The sequence below is a fragment of the Lagopus muta genome, chromosome 1 (genome assembly GCF_023343835.1).
Source record: "Lagopus muta isolate bLagMut1 chromosome 1, bLagMut1 primary, whole genome shotgun sequence".
Classification (NCBI taxonomy): Eukaryota; Metazoa; Chordata; class Aves; order Galliformes; family Phasianidae; genus Lagopus; species Lagopus muta.
Genome location: NC_064433.1, coordinates 44,682,302 through 44,694,178, shown reverse-complemented (window position 1 = coordinate 44,694,178; position 11,877 = coordinate 44,682,302). Strand labels below are relative to the sequence as shown.

Genomic DNA, 11,877 nt, shown 5'->3' with positions numbered 1-11,877 from the left:
CGGCGAAGTGCTACTTCACCACGCAGCAACCGTTTCAAACCACATCAAGCAGAAGCACGTCAGCCGAGGAGCCCCCTGAGCTGCCACAACCAAAAGCGCGCGTTCCGTGCAGCTCCGCCGCCTTCTTCGTTCCCGCGGAGGACGCCCATCTTCGCGTCCCGCGCGGCAGCACGACGCCCCACCGCCAAACAAAGGCCGCCCCTCCCCCCGGCCGCCGTTACCGGCCGCTGGGGGCCGGCCGAGCCCCCCGCCCCTCCCAGGCTCGCCGTGCGCAGGCGCATTCGCCGCGGCGGGGCGGGGCGGGGCCACGAACTCTGACCCCCGGAGCCGGAGCCGCCGCCGACAAATAAAGCGCCGGAGCCGCTGCCGAGCCGCCAGGTGAGCCGTGTTCCTGCCGCGGCCCTGCTCGTCTTGCCGCGCTTGCGTGTGCTCGCTCCCGCCTCCCTGGCTGCCGCCCGGCCGCACTTCCTCCTCCTCCGCGGGGCGCGGCGCGGGGCCCGGCCCGCCTCAGGCATCGCCCCGTCCCGCGGCGGCCCCGCGCCCCCCGACCTTTCACCTACAGGAACCGCTTGTGCCGCTCGCATCCGGGCCGCGCCGTCACGGCTTCCCGCTGCCTGCGGCTCCGCGCCGCGCCGAGGAAGCTGCGGAGAGGCGGCGGGCGGGCGGGCGCTACCCGCCGAGCGCTCGCTATGGGCCCCTCCCGCCGCCAGCGCCGGCGGCGCGCAGCCATCTTGTGCGGGGCGAGTCCGGGCCGCGATGGGGGCGGGGAGAGCCGCCGCCGGGCACGGGCGGTGTGTGCCGGGGCTGTGCGTGCTGCGCTGTGCGGCTTCCCTGCGGGTGGGACCGCTGCGCTCGGTTCCCCTGTGGGAGTGGGGGGGGTCTTAATGCGGCAGGGTGCGGCGTGAGGGAGCCCTTGGCTTTGGGGTCAGGGTGGTGCGAGAAGACAGGAAAGGATCCGTTGGGAAGGAGGAGCAGAACGTTGTACTGCGCTGGGGAGGCTGCGATCACCTGGTGGATCTTCCTTCTGGGCTTTGTGGTTTTGGATCCGTTCTTTATGTAACACTGCTTCCTGCCTATAAGAAACTATAATGATTATTTTGCCTCTCCCTGGTGGTTGTGCCGTGAGATGAGCCAGTCCGAGAGAGCAGAGGGGACGCTTCCTTGAGGGCAGCAGTAAGCTGTGAGGCGTTGGACTGCTGCTGTCTGCAGCCCTTCCTCCAGAGGCGCTGCAGACCTGCTCCTGGGCAGGACCAGGTGTTCTCACGTGATGGTGGTCAACGCTGTGCTCATGTGAGGGACACACGGTCACCTGATGGCCCACAGCCCTCGGCTGCTGTGGCTCTGCACAGTGCTGTGTCTGTGTGCTGCTTGCTCAGCCTGTCACATTCTGCAGCAGCAGATGAGGAACCTTTCCATGAGAGGCCAATTATGGAGCTTTAACTTTTTTCCCTGTATTCTTGGGGCACAGCCTGAAGGTCGTGTGTGTGTCTGTGAAGTTGGGTCTGTTTTAGCAGGAAGCAGGTTGGGCTGGGTGACCTCTGGAATTAACTTTGAGTGGGATTTATTTCACAACTATATTTTGTATTGAAATATTGGGGATTATGGGTTGGCAGAGGATGGGACTGATAATGCAGCATGCTGTGGAAGGGCTCCTGTGCAAAACAAAACATACTTAAAGCTGTCATACCAGTCAGTGCTCACTAGACTTTTTTTCCCTAATGGTAAGTCTAAATATTTACACTGTCAAGATTAGTTTGCTTGTTCTCTATACTGATACAGTTTTCATTTGGCTTTATTGTGTGTTCTTTGTGTTGAGCAATTAAAGTTTAGGTAGCCAAGAAGGTTGCTGTAGTTCTCTTCCAGCTTGTGGAGGAAAGGAGCTGCGCTAAGATGCTTAACCTGCAACTGATGTTTGGGTGAAAATCTCTGGTGGAAAGAAACCAAAACTAAAAACCCATCCCCTTTGCTTAAAATAGGGTGCTCAGCTATGTATAAGGAGTGGAGCAAAGTGAAGTTAAACTTGCATGTTTGTTCTCTGGACAGGCGAAGTAATGGATTTCAGCTGCCAGCACTACATCTGGTGGGGGATGTGTCCCTTCCCTGCTGCAGCAGCTGTCCTGGCTTTTGGTATGCTAACCTGTGTTATTCTGGTTGAAATGGGTCAGGAAGCTCTCATGAGTGCCTGTTTCCCCGTGGCAGGGGGATGGGAGCATTCCCCTTCAGGGAAATGGAGTGGGATGATGTTGTGGGGCAGCAGGCAGACTGGCACAGCTGCCTCGTGCTCTTTTGTCACACAGCTGTGGCATGGAGCTCAGCGGGCAACATCAGGGGAAGTGAAACAGTTCCTAAGTCCAAATAAACCCTTAGATAAATGAGTAAGCTTGTTGCAGTTTTCACTTGTGCCTGCATATTGGTGTAAGATAAGATGCCACATAATAGAATTTTATCAGTTTGAAAAATGATGGGTAAAATTATGAAGGTGCAGTTAATCAAATCCTTATCTTGTTCATAGCCTACCCTTCAGACATCAGCATTTGGTTCCAGAGCGTGCACTGAGTGGTACCAACCACAGTCTCAAAGCAACAAAGGATTTCTCTTTGAAAAACTACTCTCCACTTCCAAATCATGCAGATTGTGAGGATGGAGTGAGTCCATGTATCTGATGAGGTGGCAGTACAGACTTTGAAAAGAAGTGTGTTTCTTTCTGAAAATCATTGTCTAATGTATCTGTATCAATGCAGGGTAACTTAAATTAGTTGTAACGGTTTGGTCAGGCCTTCCCTGAAAGCCTGTTGAATTTTACCTGAGTTAATTTTGTCCAGCTTGATAGCAAGACAGACTGGGATAAGTCAAATATTTCATTGCCTTTGTAGGAAGCTGAACCAGCAACTTGAAGAACCTGAAAAAAAAAAAAATGAAAGAAAACCTAACATGAAACAAAACACAAAAAAAACCCTGAAGCCAATTCCTCTTGTATTATCATATTAGCTTTAATTAGTGGTTATTTAGTTCCAGGCAAGGTAAGGTTGCTTGGGAGTAAATTTGTAGTATGAAAACTCTTATTTATTGTGGTAATTTGTTTGTTCCAAAATATTAGTAGGACAATGCAAGTGTCAATGTGAGTAAAGCTTTTAGTCCTGACAACTTTATCTGAATGTCCTTTCCAGAGTGCCTCACATACATGCTTACAGGAACCTAAAGGTCTGCTAACAGAACCAAATCCTGTGATACTGCAAAGCTGATAAAGGAGGAAAAAAAAAAAAAAGCGGAATGTGCACACAAATATCCTTATATCCTTTGAAATAAGAGGATTGATGTTATATTTATTGTGCAAGCTGCTGCAACAGTATGGGCTTTTTCCAAAAGAGTTGTCTTCAGCTTTCTTTGAGTCACACTTAGTAGCTGCTTGCTGCAGGGTGAGTAAATTCAGTTCAGCTTACCTCACTGTTACACAGCTGCAAGGGTGAGTGCAGAAGGGAGAAAAGAACCATATTGTTCTTGTTTTACTTCTTGCAACAGCACAGTTTTGCCAGCTTCAAGCAGTCAAAGGCAGAAGACATGCAGGACAGTTTGGCCTGGTTAATATGAGTCTGTCTCCTTACCTGGCTCTGGCCAGTAGTCAGTACCTGTGTGACCTGGTTCATTTTGCAGACAATCCCCTGTGCCTCTCCTCCTCTATACTGCTTCAAGGCCTCGTGGGGCTGCTGAGCTGAATTAAACACACCGTAGGAGCTCCACAACAGGGTAGGTGTGAGACCATCCCCTTTGGTGGCCCAAACTGAGAATGACTGCTGTCTTCTCACGTTTGCACGGTTGTTGCTTCACCATTCCTCCCACTGTAACACTTTGCTTCCATGAAAAATTAAACATAGCAGTTTTAAAGCTTTGAGAGCAATGATTTTAAATGAATTACACAGGCTTGGCTGCCAGTGCATCTTTTACTCTATTGCAGTGTGCCTTGTAATTATTCCTTTGTGCTTTGCGAGTGCCTCATCTTCCCTTGCCTGCAGGTTTAGCTGCTCGTTTCCTGTGGTTATTGGTCTCTTACATGCGTATGTTCTAAATCTTGATGCCATGCAGATTCAATAAACGCTCTCTGACTGGGTGTCATGAGTCACATAAATATTCCTTAGCTCGGGGATAAAGAGGCTGCTACTCCTTTGAGTCTGTAACTGTTCTACCATCTTGAGTGTTATGGCTTCTAGAAAGATAATCTAAGAATAGCTCAGTTTCTGTGTTCATTGAGCTTCCTACATAGAAAACAATGAGCAGTGTCGCACGCCTCACAGATGTGTTGGATTCCTTGGCTTAATTGAAGATTTGTAAAGCATTGCAGAATGCTGTTCCAAAGTGTAAAGAAATCTGTTTAAAACAGGTAACCAAACCTCCTGACTTCTACAGTTAATCACAGAGGGATTTCTGAGTGCTTTGCATTCTGCGTGTGGGTTTTTGTGGAACAAGTTCAGCATTGGTTATGCTAAATTCTTAATCATATGATGACTTTGGGAATGGAAGTGAGGATTAGTTTTCATTTTAAGGTACGGATCAGCTGTAAGCCCCAGATATGATGACATGAACCGAAATAGCACATCCTTAGTTCATTTACTGAGATTTGTTGAAATCTCTTATTGCTGAAGTAATATGACTATGGAAGGAGATTAAGTTCATTTCTTCTAAGAGGGAATTATTTTCTAGCCAGCTTTTCATTATACTAACCTTTCATGTCACGTTGCCGCTCTTCGACTTCTTCATGTAAGACCAGAAAGTAAAGTTCACAATAACTTCTGTGGTCACAACCAGTTAACATGCCAGTATCTCAAAAACAACCACAGTGATGTTCTCTGTTAACTTAAATGTGCATCTAATCTTCTGCAGGCATACCTTCCTCAGGTGGGTTTGATCTAGAAGAAAGCTGTATTCCCCCAAGGCTCTGTCTTGGGACCGGTGCTCTTTAACATCTTTATTAATGACATCGGTGAGGGAATTGAGTGCACCCTCAGCAAGTTTGCTGATGACACCAAGCTGAGTGGTGCGGTTGATACGGTGGAAGGAAGGGATGCCATTCAGAGGGACCTCGACAGGCTGGAGGGCTGGGCTCGGGTGAACCTGATGAGGTTCAACACGGCAAAGTGCAGGGTTTTGCATTTGGGCCGGAAGAACCCCAGACACCTGTACAGGCTGGGAGGAGCAGTCCTTGAGAGCAGCTCGGCAGAGAAGGACCTGGGGGTCCTGATGGATGAGAGACTGAGCATGAGCCAGCAGTGCGCTCTGGCAGCTCGAAAGGCAAATGGGATCCTGGGCTCCATCAGGAGAGGGGTGGCCAGCAGGGACAGGGAGGTGATTGTCCCTCTCTACTCGGCTCTTGTGAGGCCCCATCTGGAGTACTGTGTCCAGGTGTGGAGCCCTCAGTACAAGAAAGACATTGAGATTTTGGAAAGGGTCCAGAGGAGGGCGACTAAGATGATCAGGGGGCTGGAGCACCTCCCCTATGAGGACAGGCTGAGGGAGTTGGGCTTGTTCAGCCTGGAGAAGAGAAGGCTGCGGGGTGACCTCATTGCAGCCTATCAATACCTGAAGGGAACCTACACCCAGGAGGGGAGTAAACTCTTCAAAAGGGCTGACAATAGCAGGACTAGGGGAAATGGATCCAAGTTGAAGGAGGGAAGATTTAGGTTGGATGTTAGGGGGAAGTTCTTTACTAGGAGAGTGGTTAGGCCCTGGAACGGGCTGCCCAGGGAGGTTGTGGATGCCCCGTCCTTGGACGTGTTCAAGGCCAGGTTGGACGGGGTCCTGGGCAACCTGATCTGAATGTGTATGTTTGGTGGCCCTGCTAGGCAGGGGGGTTGGAACTACATGATCCTTGGGGTCCCTTCCAACCCGGGTGATTCTGTGATTCTGTGTATTAACACACATTCCATACGTGCATGGAGCCATTCCTGGAATCATATGCATTGTATATGTAAATGTTTATATATTATGTGCATAAATAACATAAATACAGAATCAAACTAGACAATGCCAAGAGAATATGTTAAATTATTCAAGTTCTACAAGCACTGTTTTTGCAGTAGTGAAACTTATTTTGGGTCAGGTTTGACTTTTTTTTAAAGTAACCTATAGATCTCCAGGGCAGAGGGACTATTCACATACTGTGTCTTCATACTGATGCAGTCTGTTTTCATTCATCTAAAGGGTGTTAAATCAGAATTGAGATGTTATAGAATAAAGCAATTATACCAGCAGTGCAATGTAATATAGAGAAACAACTGATGTTACCATTAATATCATGGAAAGTCCAAACATCAGACATTTTCTGCAATTGCTTTTGAAGTTCTTAGTCTACAATACACAATATTTTGGCATAGTATTAGTAGGAAACTTCCTGAGATGGTTAAGATCGTGTAACTTCTGTCCCTGGAGAAGGGTATGGGTTACCCCTTGCTGTCTCCCTGGGTATGGCTGTACCAGCAGAGGAATTAGGGGCTCTCTCATCTGCTGGCAGTTCTCAGGGGAGTGTTTCCTAATCCACTTCTGTGGAAGTAAGCCAAAAGCAAACCATTGAAATTATTATTTCCTAAGTTAGTTTGAATAAAGTATTGGGAAAGCTCCAGCACATACAAGCAGAAGACGAAGGAGAGAAGAGTGGTGGTTGAAATTTAGGCAAGCTCATGAAAATCTTCAGCTGACACTGTGGAATGATTATCTGAAGGACCATAAACTAATATATGTATATTTTTTAGTATTTAGTCACATAAAGTGATTAAAGTTGCATTTCATTTATGAGCCTCAGAGGTCTGATGCCTGTCTGCTGTTAAAATGTCTGCTTTTAGATGATGCTTCTAATAATCGGGGCTGAGGGACTGAGGCTTTAGAAGAAAACTGATGGATATATGATATGACCTCCCCATGGGATGGTTTCTCTTTCATAGGTTTTTTTTTTTTTTTTTTTTGGAAGTTTTCTTTTTTTATTTAATTATATGGCAAATAATATTGTCAAGCACTGCAGAAATAGTTTAGAAAGCAAATGCAAAGGTGATACAAATGTAAAGTAGATCTAATTACTACAAATACGGATGCTAATAGTTGTCTATCTCTGTACCTACATTAATAGAAAAACAGCCTTTTGTGTGTTTGGTTATGTATGAAGAAAATGTTTTTTCTGGCCTTGGAAATTAACTACTAATGACAAACTATGCAAACAGATCATCACACACGCTGGGAGCATTAAGGTACAAAGAGAAAGCATTGAGCAGTTGGAGTGAGGCAGTGATCTAATCGTGTTGACAGTCTGAATGTCAGTTTTCCTTAGGCAAAGTGTCTCCTTTAAGAAAAACTAAAGGAATGTTTCATGGAGGTTTTACAAAGAGTGTTTCTGATGTTAACTGTAGACCTGCAGAAAGCTATGAATGGGAACCATTTGGGAGCTTAAGCGACAACAGTGGTGTCATTGACTAAATGGTTATGGGGCAGAGCTTCTCTGATCACTTTTTAGACCTAGAGGGCTCCGAAGAGTGAGGGCAAGAATTGTAAGTCTGATGTAAAGAAGCAAGAATTATTGTGAAATCATAGTGTATCCTGAGTTGGAAGGTGCCCACAAGGATCGCGAGTCCAGCCCTGGCTCTGCACCACATCACCCGGAATTCAAACCCTGTGTCTGAGAGAGCTGTCCTAACTCTTGTTGAACAACAGCTTGTGGCTGTGCCCACTGCCCAGGGGAGCCTGTTCCGTGCCCTGTGGTCAGGGACCTTGTCTGACCCTCCCCTCATGCAGCTCCATGCTGAGCAGGGCAGCCCCTCCCCTCACCCAGTGTGCAGTGCTGGGCCTGGTGCCCCTAGGGTATGGTTGGGCTTTGAGCCTTGGCAGCCAAAATTAGGCTGTAATTAGAAGTCACGCTGATTACAAAGGAAGGATGTTTTCAAGGGCGTGAGGTTATGCACTGATGTGAATCTTAGCTTAACTTCTGTCACATCAGGTAAACAAGGGAAGAACCCAATTTTCATTAGCCTGTATTTTAGGATGTAGTTGAGTATGACATTTGCAAATGTCAGAGACAACAAGTCGCACCATTTTTTCTTAAAGTCTATGGAAATTCCTTGTCCTCAGGCCAAAATCTCCAGAAGGAGATACTAGCATTTATCAATTTTAAATGGTCTTGGCTTTGTTTAGGGGCTTGTTTCATCAAGAAAGTTCAAAAAGAATGCAGGCATTAAAATTGGAGAAGACTTCTGAGATCACCGAGTTGCACAGTCAGCCCATCCTTACCACGTGCCACATCGTGGTTCTTGAATATCTCCAGGGATGATGACCACCACCTCCCTGGGCAGCCTGTGCCAGTGCCCAGCTACTGTTTCAGAGAAGAAACTTTTCCTAATATCCAACCTTTATCTCCCTTGGCACAACCTGAGGCGGTTGCCTTGTGTCCCATCACTAGTTGACTGGGAGGTGAGGCTGATCCTCACCTCACTGCAATTCCTTTCAGGTCACTGTAGAGGGTAATTAACTCTACCCTACACTTCTCCAGACTGAACCATCCCATTTCCCTCAGCTGCTCCCCATCAGGCCTGTGCTCCAGACCTTTCACAGCTTTGTTGCCCTTCCTTGGACACATTCTGGTGCCTCGGTGTCCTTGTAATGAGGGGCCCAAAACTGAACACAGCACTCAAGGTGCAGCCTCTCCAGCACAGAGTACAGAGATACAATCAGCTGATTGTATTTCTGATACAAACTGGGATGCCATTGGCCTTAGCCACCTGGGCACCCTGCTGGCTTGTTCAGCCAGCTGTTGACCAGCACCCCCAGATTCTTTCCAGTTGCACAGCTTTCCAGCCACTCTACTTGATGCCTGTAGCATTGAATTTTTCCTTCCTGCTTTTTTTTCTCTAATTTTGAATTCCTACAAAAATAATACGATAAGGCAGGGAATATCTTTCAGAGAACCTCTTCCAGTGCTCTGAGTAAAACGGTACAGTTACGCTCCTAGCATCCAGAATGAAAGAAGCCTATGGCCAATTCTGGATTTGAGAGTGCTGAATGCTTTCAATATTTTATTAGCTCTGTTTGGTAATGCTGAATAATGTAAAAATGGCTGCGTGCACAACAATTTATCTCTGTCACAAAAAGGACGGACAGTGTTGCACAGGCGCGGAATTTTGCTGGTACAAATCCTTGTCTTGCTGTTGGTGTTTGGCAGCTTGACTGAAAACACAAAATCTGTGCTACACGTTTGCTGTTCAGATAGAGATATACACAACAAATCATTATCTTTATTCATCAGATGCTTCAAATTCTTGGAACTCAGTAAACAAAAGGAAGTTGGTATGAACTCCCATCACCCTTTCAAAGAGTTCTTTACAGGAAAGACATCTTTTTCAGAATACAGATAACCCCTTCAAGCTTCAAACACAGTCTGTAACACTAATGGAAGTTTCTCTCACAAGTACATATCAACCTGAACATACATATCTCAATAATAAAACTTCTTTATCGGAGTATGTGGATGTTGTCATTTAACACCAGTAGGTAGGTAAGCACCATCATTCTGCTCTCACACTCCTCTTCCTCAGAAGGATGGGGAGAAAATGTGAAACAATGTCATGTGTTAAGGTAACGACAAGGACATCAGTCACTAGTTACTGTCACTAGCAAAACAGACTAGAAGAGTGAGAACTGAAAGCCGACTGAAAACACCACCTCCCCTACCTCTGGTACTTCCCTGCCCTGTCAGTGGCACAGGAGAGCTGGGAATGGGGCTGCAGTCAATCTGTAATGCTTTGTCTCTGCTGCTCCTCCATGGTTTCTCTCTGCCCCTCCTCCACGTGGGATCCCTCCATCCTTCCCAAACTGATCCTGTGTGGCCTTCCTGCAGGCTGCAGCTGTCCAAGCACGGCCCCGGCACAGCTCTGTACCACAGGGCCCACCCTTTAGGTACTGCCCCACATGGGTCCCCATCAGCAGCAGCTCCCCCAGCCCTCCTGCCCCACCAAAGGCTTCTGCCCATGGGCTACAGCTTCATCCAGGGGCTGCTTCTGCTGGGGCTCCCCATGTGCTGTGGCTCCTCCAGGCCTCATCCACTGCTGCACCGTGGGCTCCTCCGTGGCTGCATGTGGAGGTCTGTTCTGTGTGGAACCTGTAGGCTGCAAGAGGATGCCCGGCTCCTCCATGGGCCTCTCCTGTGCTGCAGGGAGCTTCTGCTCCATGCCTGGAGCACATTCTGTCCTCCTCCTGCGCTGACCTTGATGGCTGCAGGGCTGCTTCTCTCACATTTTCTCACTCCTCTCTCCCAGCTGCTGTGATGCAGCAGTTTTTTCCTTATATCTGCGTAGCTCTTGGCTCAGCTCTGGCGTCTGTGGGACCCTTTTGGAGCATCTGGAGTTGGCTCTGATCTGAAACGGAGCAGCTGCTGGGCGCTGCTTACAGAGCCCATCCCTGCTACAGCAGAGAGAGATGCTTGTAAGTCCATGGAGCACATTAGCCATGAAAGCACAGTTCTTGCACAGTGTTACAGCTTCCCTGGACTTCTGCTGAGCCTTGGAATCATCAGAAAACTCAGTATAAACAGTGATCTGACCATTCAGTTTGAGCAAATCGGTTATGGCTTTGGGGTCTGATAAACTTTCCTGTTAACATTCAGATCCATTTTTCTCTCCAGGAGACAATGTTTCAGGAGAGATTCAGCGGTCCTGTATTTCTCAAGCCAAATGTTAGCAGGCGAACAGTACCTAAGCTGTGCTACAGAAGTGCATAATATACTGATGTGTACTAGAAAGGGCCTGGGGAATGTAGCAGATGACCTCAAATTCTTTGCCAAGTGAAGGATTTTCTATTTGTCCTTGATGATATCATGTATATAAATTTAAATAATTTCTGCACTTTGGATTTTTTGTCCTTGTGAAATTCCAGACTCAAGTTTATGGAAGAACTCCAGTGTTTGGCTTTTGTTTGGGAGTCTGCCCTGGAATTGCTTCAGCAAACTTTCTGGAAGTAGATGAAGGAGGCAATCATTATTGAAAAGTAAGAAGTGAGGTAAAAATTGATTACATTCAGGTAGCCCTGTTAAAATAGGAATACGCAGTAAATGAAGAAATTACAATTGATTCAAAAAATTGATAAGGGAGGGATATAATGATTGTAGCTACCTGAGATGATTTCTGTATCATAGAGTGAAAAAAAACTCTTAGAATGAATAATTGATGATCATTTGATAAAGTTACTGTTGTGTTTAATAGTTATATTCCCCTTTGAAATAAGATGACAGGCTTCTCATACATAATTTCTCACCATTTTAAGTGTGGTATGTTTTGTGCAGGTGAAGGCAGTGAGCATGGTCAACTGAAGTCTGCAACGCACTAAATGATTAAATAAGTGTTGTTTATGATTTAATCTGGTAATTCTAGTCTTCATAAAATAGACTTTTATTCTGCATGTGTGTGCTACAGGACAGCAGCGCCTTACTGCTGTAAACTGAACGGATGTTTGTGATAATACTGAACCTGCAAAAACGTGGAACCAAACTTAGGTTCCAAGAAAAGACAAGACAACGTTTAGTTCTGCGTTAGGACTTGAAAAGATTAATACCTATTAACGGAAGGAATAAAATCTTGTACTAAGAGATTTTCAAAAGTCTTTGCAGAAGAGTATTTCATTGTCAAAATACTAGGTTCAGCTATAAATAAGCTGATGTGTCTGACACTTCATAACTGCATTGCTTTCCTTGCCTTGCTTTTCAGAACAGCTTTAGCTATTATAGTTCTTACAATTATAAAATTTTACTCTTCCTGGAAATAAGAAGTAGAGCAAGAAGATAGCTCCCTATCAGCCTCCTGATTGTACAGTGCTTCAGCATGTGGACCAGAAGTCTGCAAGACCACTTCATGGTCA

The 11,877-nt window shown here is 46.6% G+C and overlaps 1 protein-coding gene across 9 annotated transcripts in view; it reads left to right on the top strand.

The window, feature by feature from the left end:
• The first annotated feature begins 264 nt into the window (after positions 1-264).
• NR2C1 (nuclear receptor subfamily 2 group C member 1) overlaps positions 265-11,877 on the top strand; it is a 54,942-nt gene continuing 43,329 nt past the window's right edge. For 2 of the 9 annotated variants that reach the window (XR_007376878.1, XR_007376879.1), the window contains exon 1: positions 8,287-11,010. The gene's annotated coding sequence lies outside the window, so the exon portion shown is untranslated. Of the gene's footprint in view, positions 379-747; positions 2,128-3,651; positions 3,745-8,286; positions 11,023-11,877 lie in introns of those variants that run through there. The other 7 variants (XM_048943979.1, XM_048943968.1, XM_048943989.1 and 4 more) reach the window with 7 other exon arrangements.